Below are 13,615 nucleotides of genomic sequence, written 5' to 3' on the forward strand. Positions count from 1 at the left end.
AATGGCAGAGAATTGCATTGAGCACAGAGGTGAGGGCTGAGGGCTGTGGAGATGTCACAGAAAGACCCCAGGAAGACACTGCAGAAGTTTCACATTTGATGAATATTTACTGAGTAGCCACGACATGCCTGGAGTCTGAGGATTGGACACTGAGCAAGCAGCACCCGTGCCCTCCCTGAGCGTGCGTCTTCACAGAAGGGGAGCAGACGATGAAGGAATGGGTGTCTTAAGCAGACCCACATGCTATTGCGGGCATTGCACGGGTTGGAGGTACAGCAAATGTGCAATCCTGCACCGTCCAACCTGACGTGCTGTCACATGGTGGTGAGGGCTGGGCAGGACACACAGCAGCCAGGAGCAAGAGCTGGCCAAAGGAGAGGGCCCAGGGACACAGAGCAGGAGAGGCTTCCACGTCAGGGTGGCATGTGCACAGGACCTGACTGGAGGCAGCTGAGCATCAGAAACAGGAGACGCAGAGCGTGGGGTGAGTGGGGCTGGGCGAAGAGCCGAGAGGCCACGGCGTGTCATTGAGGAAGGTTCATGCGTGGGTTGGTGAAGACCAAGGCTGGGAGGGAAGCACCGCAGAGGCCCGAGGAGAACTCAGGGTGTAGGGCAGGGAGGGGAGAGCCCTGGGTCCCTGCCCACGTGATCATTCGTTCATTCCCCAAAATGGCCGCAGCAGAGGGCAAAGCACCTGGGAGGCAGCAGACGCAGGTGAAGAACTGGCACCCTGGGGACGTCCTGGGGGACATGCAGCAGAAGGAAGCCAGCCAGAGCAGCAGGGGGCAAGCACACCCCAGGGGGGGGCGGGTGCAGAAGGTTTCAGAGTTGCCTCTCAAAGGCTCCCAACCTCAGGGGCTGCCGGCTTGCTGAGGAGAGGCGCCTGGGTGGGACGGCTGGCCAGGTCACCCCGCGGCAGGGCACTGGTTCGAGACAACTGGGGACAGCATGCCCCGTCTATAGGAGCTGATCCTCCACACTCCCGCCTGCAAAATCCAAAGCCCAGAAGTGCCAGATGCTGTCAAAGTCCCAGCGAAAAAGACGGGCATCCCCACGCGGCCTCTCGCTGTGTATGTTGTTAGGATTTTTAAAGAACTTTAAAACATGACGCAAGTCAAACCAAACACATCTGCAGTCCAGATGGGGCTGCAGGTTGCTGGTCGGCACCTCTGGTTTAGAAGGAAGGTGTGTGTACGGTCCCAAATCCCGTTGTGGCTCTGGGCTCCTGCCTGGGTCACATCGCGTGCCTGTGGCACCAAGTGGACATCCCTATGATGCGCCTACACATCCCTCTGCCCGCTGCACCTGTCAATCATGAATGGTGGCTGCTGCCCAGGTCCCCAGCTCTGGAGAGGCCTCTCCTCTGAGGTATCCCACAGCTCAACCTCTGCGGTGCCCTGGGATACATTCTTCTCCATTTCCCTCACACTGTCATTAGGACGTCAACCTAGACTGCTGGGGTCGGTCACCAACTGCCCTCATTCCCTGGTCCTCTCTTGCTCCTCGAGCTGCTGAACACAGAGCTGTCACCCCTTCAGCTTAGCGTGACTCTCCCGGCTGCTCACAGAGCACGGGCAGCTTCCACTGGCCCACAGCCTCCTGCCCTCACACCCTGGTGGCCCTGACCCAACACTTCTTTCCAAATGAAACCTCCTTCCGTGCCTGTATCTGTCTGAGCTCTGCCAGCACAAACTGCCCTGTCCACCAAACTGCCCTTGTTTCTGCGCTTTAGACCAGGTTTCCTTAGACCATCAGGCTGCAACGGCAGGCCAGGTAACTCTTGTGTGGGGTTGTCCTGGGCACCGTGGCGTGATGCGGAGCAGCCCTGAACTCTCCCCAGCTGAAGCCTTAACGTCTCCCTACAGGTTGTGAGGCCAAGTGGGAGACGATGGAGAAACCCAAGCCCTCACAGTACTGTCCCCTGAAGAGTCTCCCAATTACGTTTGAGCACTGTGTATCCATCCCCAGGCAGCAGAAGAGCTCCCACGGACACTGGAGGGGTGGTCGAGGAAGTCAGGTGCATGGATTAGGGCACCAATAACCAGAGTCCACGTCCCTGGCCTTTTCTCATCTCCTAGAGGAAAGAGCTCTTCCTCTGAGAGCTTTTGCCTCCCAGACTTCCAGGCTGGGGCAGGCTTCCTTGCCCGGGGCTCACACATCACAGACTCTACCACGATGGTCAAGCTGCCCCCAGTCCCCAGCAGGGTGCTTGACTGAAAGGGGCATCTGAATTGGGCAATGGACACCACACCTTGCATCTCCCACATCAGATTCTCAGCAAATCCCATTCCTCTTCTTCCTTAAGACAGCTGACCATGGGCCACAACCACAGGCCATTTCTGACCAGAACCAAGTGACAGTGGCCTTCCATGTCTATAGATGCATTTCCCAGTGCCTTGCTATGCAGGATTTCCCAAAATGAGGTCTTCCTCTCCAATAAAATAGAAGATCTTGGACAGAGCCTGATTCCCAGGTTTTAACAGTTACCCTGAGCGAGAATATATACCTGGTCATTCTAAATCTTTGTGAGACAAACAAATCAATGATAGTGGCCACTCACTAGAACACCTGGCAAGTCCTCCTGCTCCAGTGGTACCATGCATCTGAGATGACTAACCTCCTGGGTCCTCTTGGGCTGGCCTGAGGGACACTCATAGCTGGCCAAGTGTTATTCCTGGGGTGTCTGAGGGGTGTTCCCAGGAGAAGTAAGTGCTGAGTCAACAGGATGCGTGATGAGCACCCCCCGTATGTGGGGGGGGGGCATCTGGGGATCCATGATGGGCGTGGACAGAGGGGCAGAGCAAGGGCACTTACTGCCCCTTCTTAAGCTGGGGCTCACCTCTTCTGCCCTTAGACACCAGACACTGCTGGCTCTCGGGGCTGTGGGCTCAGACCAACAGACCCGGGGCGCCCCTTCTCGGGACAGGTTTGGGTTGGAGCCACAGCGCCAGTGACTCAGAACCTCCAGCTTGCAGACAGCAGATGCGGCACTTCTCACCCTTCTTACCTGTGCCAGGGGATTCCTCATCCTAAATCTCCTTCCATATACTTATCTTTATCTGTCTATCTAGCTAGCTCCTATTGTTCTGGGTGTTGTTTTTTTTTTTTTTTTCCTGGTTAGCCCTGACTAATGCAGTAACCAAATGTTGATTTTTATGATCTCTTTCTAAAATGCTTACCTACTGGTCTCTTCCTATATCTAAAAACTAAATTTCTATTGACTCAAATTCAATCCTTACTCAGTTTAGATCGAGCATGTCCCTCTGTAGATGTTACAGAGAAAAACCCAGTTGGTGCGTACGTTTTCCATCCTCCAAGTTTGTGATGTGCTAGAATGAGTTCTGGGTTAGAGAAAACTGAGGCCAGACCCAGCCCGGGCTTGGGAACCAGCCTCCTCTGCACTTAAGCTGAGCACCAACATCTGGTCCCCACAGTGTAAGATGGGTACATCCCCTGGCAAGAGCGGGGACATCCTCTCCAGGGGCAGGGTTCAGAGTCCTACAGACCTGCTCCAGACCCACAGCCTGTGTCACGACGCTGGGTGTCCTCCTCATCCTGGTCACAGCAGCGTCTGCCCTTCTGGTTTCTTTAGGGGTAAAGTGGGAAGAAAGCGGAACCTCACCACTGCGAAGCCTCCTGTGCCAACAGCGGCTGGTCAGCTGCACGTCCTCAGTGAATTCAGGCCACTGTTACAGAGAAACAAGGAGACAGTGGAATCGCAAAGAACCCTGGACAAGAACAGTTCCTGGGAGGACCCAGGCCATACTGCAATCCTCGGAAAGTTAAACGAGGACTGTGACCATTGCCTAAGATCCATTTAAACAAAATTCTCCCTTCTCATTCATGAGCCTCAAAGCCAGCACAGGGACTTGGGGACTCAGCCTAGCCCCGGGTCCAGGACATGCATTTTATTTCAAAGTATATAAACCTGGAATTTCCCCCACATCTTCATGACACCTCTGTGGTGTCTAGACCTTTTTGTTCAACCTCATGGTTCTGTGTGGAATTATCTAAATCAGCTGGAACACTCGCTGCCCCCAGGTAAGGGAGATCAGAGCCACAGGTCCAAAATGAAGTCCGGAGGACACGCGGCTTCACAGCCTGGGGGACAGAGGCCCCTGCATCACCACTGGGGGAGGAACAGTCTCTGGCCTCTGCCCTTCTGGCCACCCTCTGCGTCTTCAATTCGTTGGTTTACGTGTGGTCCTCCGGCTCTTCCTCATCAACCTCCTTGAAACAGGAAGAAATCCCACTCAATTCACAGCATTGAGAGATTCTTCTCAAAGGGAAAAGGCAGTAAGGAGAGATTTTGACTAATTCAGAGCCAAAAGCCTTTTTAAAAAATATCCGCATTTTATTCACTCAACAAATACTTAATCTCGAACTGAAATACCAAATAAACGTCTCAAGTTGCCCTTTCACATTAGCTCCAAGGACCTGGATTTTTCTTGACCTTGAACAAGATCTCACTCTCCAATTTCCCATCAATAAAGCCGAGATAATGACAGTATTTGCCCACTGCATGGGGGAATTGTAAAAATTAATTGAAATCTTGGGTGAAATGTGGTAGCAACACCACTGTTTTGTATTACCTCCTGACTTGTGTATGAATGAGTGTTGATTTAAAAAGACAGATCTCCCCACGTGTAGCATGATTGTATGGTGGAATTTTACACACACACCATGCACACGCAGGCACACACGCCCCTCCATATACATATGTATGTGCATATGTATAGTTTGGCATTTATACGAATGTGTGATCTCAGCAGCAGTTCAGTCAAAGGAAAAATTAGCTCCAGTTTTTTTTCCAAGGGAAATAATTTTCTGTTCAAGTTCTGTTATTTTCAAAGGACTCTAATGCTGTTATTTCAAAACGGAATGTCCTCAAATAAGGGAAAGACGATTCTTCATTGAATCATGCTTGCACATGCCAAATTTTCAGTGTTGTGTTAAAGGCCTACAAAAAAAAATCTGATTTTTTTTAAAGTATGTAGAAACATTCCTTTTAAATGAACTAAAAATACTCCACCCCTTTGGGATCAGATAAATTTACCATGAAGATAAATGATTATAAAGAGAGATGGAAGATAGAAAAGAAGATGGGTATACGTAAAGAATGCATTATCTTCAGCCCCTCTCCCCGTAAAAAGCTAAATTCCATCCAAGGAACTTCTTGTGCCTTCTGACTTTCTCAAACTGGGCGTTTTGTGATGCAGTTGTGGAAGGCAGAGCCCTGATGTGCTGGGGCAGGAGTGTGACATGACTTTTCTCTCTGCACAGCCCGCTCAAGCAACCATTACCGATGTCCCTTCCTGCCTATCTTGGGACACCAACAGATTAGATATTTCTTAGAGATATGTGTTTTCTCTGGATACAGCTATTTTCATATCTGATTAGCAGACTAGGTGCCCTACAATTTTATAACTACTTCATTTATATAGATGAGGCTTTGATTCAACAGAGCCCCAGTTAGCTCGGGCATCAAAAATGGGGCCTCCTGCCTTAGGAAGAGGGGCAGTCCCAGGCAGGCCCAAACACAGCAGGCTGAACACCACAGTCCAGAGAAAACGTGGATTCAAAAATGCTGTTTATCTTAGGGCATGATGAGAATCTTTTGTTAATTTAAATAACGCTGTATCTTAACACCTAATAAAAAGTGTTAGATGTGAAGTATAAACATTTTATGGGTACGCTATGAATTTTAACATTATTTAACTTGACTTTGTTAAGTCACTTTCTACCTAGACAGTATATTTCCATTAACATTTTTAACGAAGAGTGAGAAAGAGAGAAACCACATGTGAAATATCAAATGGGTCTTAAAAATGAAGAAAAGCAGGAAGGGTTCTCTCTAAATAGAGGTATAAAAAAAGAAAGCAGAAATCAAAGACCACGAAGTACCCCGCTCACGGATAAGACAGGGTGAAGAAGCTACTGAGTCTTTCCTTCCAGAGTTGAAATCCCATCCTTATTCCTCTTCCCCATCGACGCAAGCCAACGACTGTCACCTGTCTTGTGTATGACCAGATCCTTGGGGTAGGACAGTGCTTCACACATAGTAGGTGCTCCGTAAATCTCTGCTGATACAGAAAGAAGGGAGGCCCACAGTGCCCCTAGCACATATGAGATTGGGTTAAAAGTACCGTAATTCCAGGGAGAACTTTGTGTGTCACTTTATGGTTCAACCAGGAGGAGAGGAAGAAGAAAGAAAGAGCTGTCAATCTTCAGGGACACTTGGGGCTCTGCCTCCCTCGGCACAGACTCTGAAGACTAAGGAAACAAAAGTTGCCCAGAGGATCCCTGGGATGCTAGTCTGTTCTTTCCCAAGAGGGAGACATCGATTTTTAGCAAGAAAGGAGTGGTGTGAAGCAGTAAGACAGGAGATGTGCACAGCACAGAGCAAGGGGCTCGGTGTGCAGCTGGCCAAGGCACCGCTGGGTGCACTAGGCCCTGCCTGGCTCACAGACCCACCGTCCCCCAGACCTCAGGGCCCCAGGGCGAGGGGGCACAGACATGGGCTCCCATTTTGGAAGGAAAGACAGGAGAAGTAGGTAAGAAGGCAACACAATAGAAAGCTCTCTCTCCCCCTTTCCCAGCACGTGGGCGTTGGAATTTGTGCGAAACTCCACGTGCCGTGAATGGCAAGAGATCATGGCCCCGGAAAGTCTGGGAAGAGCTTTGGAGGGAGGAGAGGATGGGAAATCCTTCTGGAAGTTTGAAAGCTCCGGGGAAACAATGGAAGCTGAAAATGTAAGCAAATGGGGTGAGTAAATCTGTAGTTTTTCAAGAGTCATAGAACCGCAGCACCATAGCAATACGTTTAGGATAAACTTTTAAACATATTGTAACCAAATACATTAAAGACTGAAAATCGAAACAGACCAGGGCGTACTCAGAAAAATGCACAGGTCAGAGAAAATCACAGCAGCCGAAAATCAAACCCAGCCTATGACCACGGCTTTTCCAAATTCTTTATTAGGGAAACTTCAGACATGTGCAAATTTAACATCAATTCCTCCCTCCGTCAAGGGCCCTCAATCGTCATCAATGTCTCGTCTATATTGTTTCATTTACACCCCTCATTTCCTGTATGTCTGTTTTCTCACCTGAACCCCCGGATCGTTTTGAAACAAATCTCAGAAGTTCCATCATTCATCTGTAAAGATTTCAGTGAAGATTTGTAAAAGATGAGGACATTTTAATAAAATGACTATGATATCAATATCACACCAAACAGAGCCAATGTTAATTCCTGAACATTATCAACCATCCAAATTTCAACCTCAATTTTCCCTGACATTTACACACAATGTTAGAAATTAGGAATTGAGAGTCGCATTGGAAAAATAGATTTATTTCAACCCAAAGTTTGTGTTGCTGTCTTCTCTTGAAAACTCATGAAGATCTAGTAAGGCTGGGTGCCTGTGAACCAGGACCTGGGCAGAAACAGCGCCTCCTGCTGGCTAAGGCTGGTCTCCCAGTCTCCAGCTCACCTTGGACCTCCTCACCCCTGGGTCCTGCCTGCCCCCACAGCCCACAGTGGACGCTGGCTCTTGGACACAGTTGCATTTACAATCCTGAATCTAAGCAAACACAAACAGGGATTCTGGGAGCCCTCTGTTAGCGTTGGGGATTAATGTCATGGATGGCAAGCAGAGACATAGCCGGAGCCTCACAGGCTTCAATAACACAGAGCAGAGAGCCACAAACCTGAAGACAAATGGTCAGATTTGAAGGTCACACCAAGGACAGAACAGGAGAGGATGCCAGACCAACAGACTGGGGAGCCAAGAGCGGAGTGCAGGAGTTAGGAGGCACAGACTGATTTGATTAATTCAAAAATTATTTGCAGAGCCAAATTATGTGCCGGTCTCCCTCTTTGTGCTCTGTTCCAGGGTACAAAGACGGGCGATGTTGCTTTGGAAGGAGTTGTGCCAAGTCCAACACGACATAACGCCTCCCTCCTCCCGGTTCACTTGTCAGTTTTGAAACCTAAGAAAGTGAGCACAGTAGGTTAAATTAAAAGTGCAGTCACTGGGGCGGGCAGTAATGCTCTTAAAATTAAAATGAAAGTCTAAGACAAGATTTCTCACACCCACCTCTATCTACAGGCCGACTTCTCTGCAGATAGCTGGAATGTTCAATATCCAATGTGAGAAAATGAGAGAGTTTGTGTTTAACGACTAGATGCTCTGCAAAATTAAAGGAGCTTAATTTTAAGAGGGGAGAAAGAAGGTATGTACCATTTGCTTGTTATGCACAATAGCAAATTAAAAACTAAAAGAAGGCAATGAGTGTGAAATATTAAATATTTACTTCCCAGTGATATTTGTGCACTCTGGTATTAATGGATAATAATAATTACTGTACCTTATCCAAGGCACACCTAGACTGAGAGATTCAATTTCTAACACATGGGCTCGTGCGTCTGTCGATACACATGCCTGGTCCCCATTAGTGTTAATTGTATCAGAGGAAATGCACCAATGAAAACAGGAGAGACCCCCAGAAATGCCCTAGAGTGGGAAACCCAGAAGGGTTTCTCCCTGGCAAGTAAGTGAATTAACTCCAGTACAATTTTGCAAGATGGATGCGAATTCCGGACACAGAGAAGCTAAATATGCAAACGATTTAATAGAGACTACCTCACAGACTGCCACGCGTCAGCCCCCTCGTGCATTGAGAACTCCAACATGAGGTGGGACTGCACAGGGGAACCCAAGCATGAAAGTGGTCCTCCACCTGGGGTCCCACGGCGGCTTGCACCTTCAGCAGGGAGGTGCCCTGCCCCTCTGCTCCCTACTCCACTGAAGTCTGCCTGAGCACAGGAAGTGAACCCCGGGGAAACAGAACTCAGAGCCTCGAGGATTGTGCACAGGGAAAAGGCTGTGGACTCCTATAGGGAGGATCAGGGGCCAAGAGGGCTGAGCTCCAGTGTGACTTCGGCTGTGTAGGGTGACATTGTAGTAGAGCTCAGCTTTTCTATCTGTAAAGAAGGAATGCAATTACCCTAAGCCACCTGCCTCGCTAGATTTAAAGGCTCCCGAAGATAAGTGTGCATGAAGCCACCACAAACTGTGATGCACAGCACCACCCCAAAGACGGTGAGAAATTCAGCAGTGTGAGTTCTGCTTTTTGGGGTGCTGATTTGCTCATTAGGGATGGTTTTGTCTTTTGAGTTTTTTTCTAATACATAAGTGATACACGTCAACGTGTGTACCTTAGAACAAAATAGGCAGAAAGAAGACAGCGTATCATTCATGTTCTTGCTGTTCTGAAATAATTCTTATCTCAATCTAAGACGGAGGTTCTCAAATGGTCCACTTTTGCCCCACCCCCACCCCAGGTGACATTGGGCACTTTTGGAGACATTTTTCACTATTTGCAATTCAGGAGGTGGGGGATACAGAATCTACTGGTGTCCAAGTGAAGGGAGGCCACAGCTGCTAAACACCCCACAGTGCACAGGCCAGTCCCCCACGATGAGGAATTATTCAGCCCCAAACGTCAGAGGGGCCAAGCATGAGGATCCCTGAGCTAAACACAAGTACATACCTGTAAATGTGACATCACGGGTAACTTCAATGCCAGGATGCCATCCCAAGTTGTCTTTCAGCAAATTACGCGCTAAGCAGAACACGTTCCCCAAGCCTCACACTCACCAGAGTTTGGTCTTGCTGCAGTAGCCCCCACACCAGGCACACTCGAGACTTCACACAGAAACTGCAAAACGTCTCCTCTTGAATACTCATTTTGCTACCCTCACAATCTCTTGTAACTGTTGGAAGTTGCCGAGGTAAGAGGAGAGAGGGCAGATAAGCACCAGGAATGCCTCTTTACTCCTGCAAAATATATTCCCTGGCCAAGCAGTGGGCTCACACTGAGAGATCTTGAACTGGCTCTCTGGAAGATGAGGGACACCACAATCTTCATGGGGACGTTATTACAGTGGGAATATCCTCACAGGTGATCATTTCTGTAGGCTTTTCTTATGAGCAAGTAGCTATGGAATTAAGAAAATAAGCTTTATATTTTGGTTTCTCTTTAATGAAATCTAATAATTTTTTTTCTTTTTCTTTCTTTCTTTCTTTTTTTAATGTACCTGGGATTGACCCAGGAATGCTCTTAACCACTAAGCCACACCTCTAGCCTTTTTGAAAATTTTTTTAATTTTTATTTTTATTTTGAGATAAAGTCTTACTAAGTTGCTTAGAGCCTCGCTAAATTGCCGAGGCTGGCTTTGAACTTGTGATCTTCCTGCTTCAGCCTCCTAAGCTGCTGGGATTACAAGTGTGTGTCACCACACCTGGCTAAATATTACTTTTACACAGCTAAGAAAATAAACTCCACCAAAATAAATTTAATAATTAATGGGAATGGAAAGAGGTCACATAGGAAAGACGTTTCATAATTATTTTTAAGGACATGGGATATAGCTCAGTGGTAGTGCTTGCCTAGCATGCCCAAGGCCCTATGTTCAATTCCTAGCACCAGAGGCTGGTAGGGCTTGGGGGGTCATTTGGTTCTCCAAAGCTTCTTTTTATTTTTGTTTTTCTGAGACAGGGTCTCACTAAGTTGCTTAGAGCCTCACTAAATTGCTGAGACTGGCCTTAAACTTTTGATCCTCCTGCCTAACCCTCCCCTGTCTCTGGGATTACAGGCATGTGCCTCCTGCACCCCATCTCAATTTTTTGAAACTAATGACAAGGATTCTAGTTAAATGGGATTACAGAAGACAAAACCAGACCAACCAACCATATTATTTGCAATATATAGGGTATATCTTTATGTCTCCATAAATATAATTCTAAACAATCCTTCTAACAGCACAAAATATTTCACTGTATTGATATGATAAATTCTCAACACTTTTTTTTATTAACAATCTTTCATTGTCAATAGTAAATACACAATGCTATTTTAAATGCCCTCACTGCCAAATGCCTATGTACATCTTGAATTATGTAGTTAAATTAGAAGAATTCAAATTAGAAGTCAAAGTCTAGAATTCATATGGCTGAGTTATCCTCCAATAGGTTTTATTGAAAGACGAAACTCAAGTTCACCTTCATACTTGCTGGTTTATCTCCTCTAACGATCTGCTTCTATTCCTAGGGTAGCACCTGCTTCTATTCCTGGTGAGCAGGATGTTTTACAGGAACATGGCTTTCTCTATGCCACAGCCTGACCCAAACTGCCAACATTAAAGTGAATTCTGGGTTTTGATTCAGCCACTGATCACTGATCCTGAATTATCTCAGGTAGAAATTCACAATGGCAGACAAATAGCAAACCTGGTCAGGCCATCAGGGACCCTAGTTAGCAGTCTATCATTCTTTGACACTAACCTGAAGCCTCATGAATATGAGTATATCAATTCAATAAACATATGTAACTAGCTTTTTAAAATATCATTCCCAAGCATTAATATATGTCTATTTTTGTTTGTTGTGATAGTTTCTCAGCAAACACAAAGAGAGGCATTCATTTGAAATTTCAGGCCTTACCTTTGCTGGCCCTATTGATGAGACTTGGAATTGACTCTTTCTTCTAAGAGAGCTCTGCTGTCCTGGGAGACCCTGGAGATGGCTGGCCAAACACTGAGGTCTCAGCAGCTCGGGGTGTTATTCAGAAATTACTATGTTGTGTTTCTAACAATCACGTGCCTGGAAATAGGGGCCATTTATACAGAAAACAAAATATTTTTAATCAAGTGAAAGGGACCCTCCAGGTGCCTCAAGGTCTCCGCATGGATTGTGGCACTGTGGCTCCGCAGTTCTTCCTCTGGCCACCAGGGTGCCTCTCTCTGCCCCCAGAATCTGCTGTGCGGGGCGGCTCTGCAACACATCCTTCAAGTGTGAATTTATTCTTTCCCTCCTTGCTGGCAATTTTTACTTTTCCAGCTTGGCACATAGAATCTTGCAAGTCTCCCTGGAAGGTGACTCATATTTAAATATGAATGGGGCAGCTGGCTCCTGTTATCTTAAAGGGTTACATTATGTCATTGCACATTTTCAACTGGGGTAAAAACAAACTCTGCTCTTTTCACACATTGATTCCAGTCGTGCAGATTTCTATGAGATCACAGGGACTTATAAAGTGTCTGAGATTTTTCCAGCTTCAAAAATCTAAGACCAGCGAACTCTTTCTTAATAATGCAGCAACAGCAACAAAATTCCCTCTGTTACCTGTCCTGCCGTTTGGGATTCATTTCCAAAACATGGCAGTGACCACCGTGGTAATGACCATGATGACAATAATGGGGATGTTGGCAGATGCCTATGTGCTATGACTTCTCACCTCGTCCCAGGAGCTGTGTCCATGGCTTCCCTGTCGTCCTCCACTACCCCAGGAGAAGCTTCTCGCTGTTGTCACCTTCCAATGTGGTCTCCAAGCTTCAGAGGATAAGGTCAACGAGCCAGGAGGGGGCAGGGCCAGGTGTACACACTGGAGACAGCCACCTGGGTTAGGAGCCTGGTTAGCCCTCTTGCCGGCATTGCATCACCTGGGAAATGGTTCCTAGAGCAGCTCCTAATCCCACCAGGGCTGTCGTGTGGCTTATGTGACATCCAGGCACAATAACTAGACAGCGCCTGCTCTTCACCTCTGTGACCAAGATACCAAGAACAACTCTCAGGAGGGAAAGCGAATTTGGGGCTCATGGTTTTAGAAGACTAATTCATGGTGGCAGGTACACTGTAATGTGTTGGTAGTAATAAAGTTCTCCAAAAAAGAGCACTGGGATCAGGGAGGGAAGGCAGGGCTGCGGTACTACCTTCTCAAAGTCCATGTTGCTATTTGGCGCTAGCCCTAGAGAGGGCAAAGCTTCCTCATCACAAATAGAACCAAGTCCTCTTAAGGTACCCAATAACAAGGAGTTTTTGAAGTTTCAAAGTACCAATTCTTCTGGGCCACAGACTACAGTAAACATTCCTGTGCAAGAAATAATTCACTCTTCATAGCGAACTTTCAAGGTAAGTTCAGCTAACCTCAGTGACATGCATGAATGGAGTTTGGGGTGGTTAAATTGTTGGACCCCAGGGCGCAGCGGGTAAGTCATGGCACCAGGATGTGAGCCTGTGCTTGTTCTTGCACCAGGTTGCCTGCCCTCCACATTGGTGAAGGCTGAGAGGCCGAGGGGCACACCTTCTTGGTGGTTGTAGTCACAGTCTGCAACAGAGGGCCTGAAGCAGGGCAGCTCAGAATACGTGGAAAACGAGCGAGTGAGTGGGGTATCCAGAGCCTGCGTCCGCCAGAATGTGTCTCTGAATTACAGATGACGAACAGTTTCGTGTGACTCATTGCTGGGGCTTGAGTGTGTCCTCCAAATTCAGTTGGAAACAACCCCAACGCAACAGTGCCGGGGGCAGCTAATGGGAGGTGCTGAGGCTGCTTGGCTCTGCCCTACTGATGGCCGCTGTGGACGTGGGCTCTCTTCTGCTCTTCTGCCATGGGAGGACACAGCATCCAGCCTCTCCTTCCCTCTTCCTTTCCGCCAGGTGAAGATGCCATCAGGAGGCCCACACCAGGTGCCAGTGCCTTGGTCTTGGACTCCTAGTCTCCAGAACTGCAAGAGAGAGTGCATTTCTGTCCTTTATAAATGACCAAGTCT

At 47.6% G+C, this 13,615-nt stretch overlaps 1 protein-coding gene across 1 annotated transcript in view; it reads right to left on the bottom strand.

Annotated features, from left to right (window-relative positions):
- Positions 1-6,938: 6,938 nt before the first annotated feature.
- Mitf (melanocyte inducing transcription factor) overlaps positions 6,939-13,615 on the bottom strand; it is a 247,749-nt gene continuing 241,072 nt past the window's right edge. The window contains exons 20-23 of the mRNA XM_046425473.2: positions 11,511-13,570; positions 9,666-10,006; positions 8,103-8,195; positions 6,939-7,995 (exon numbers count right to left, since the gene is read on the bottom strand). The gene's annotated coding sequence lies outside the window, so the exon portion shown is untranslated. The remainder of the gene's footprint in view (positions 7,996-8,102; positions 8,196-9,665; positions 10,007-11,510; positions 13,571-13,615) is intronic.

This window comes from Marmota monax, unplaced genomic scaffold (assembly GCF_021218885.2).
Source record: "Marmota monax isolate L192 unplaced genomic scaffold, Marmota_monax_Labrador192_F-V1.1 WCK01_AAM20220418_F8-fsc00028, whole genome shotgun sequence".
In the NCBI taxonomy this organism is placed as follows: domain Eukaryota; kingdom Metazoa; phylum Chordata; class Mammalia; order Rodentia; family Sciuridae; genus Marmota; species Marmota monax.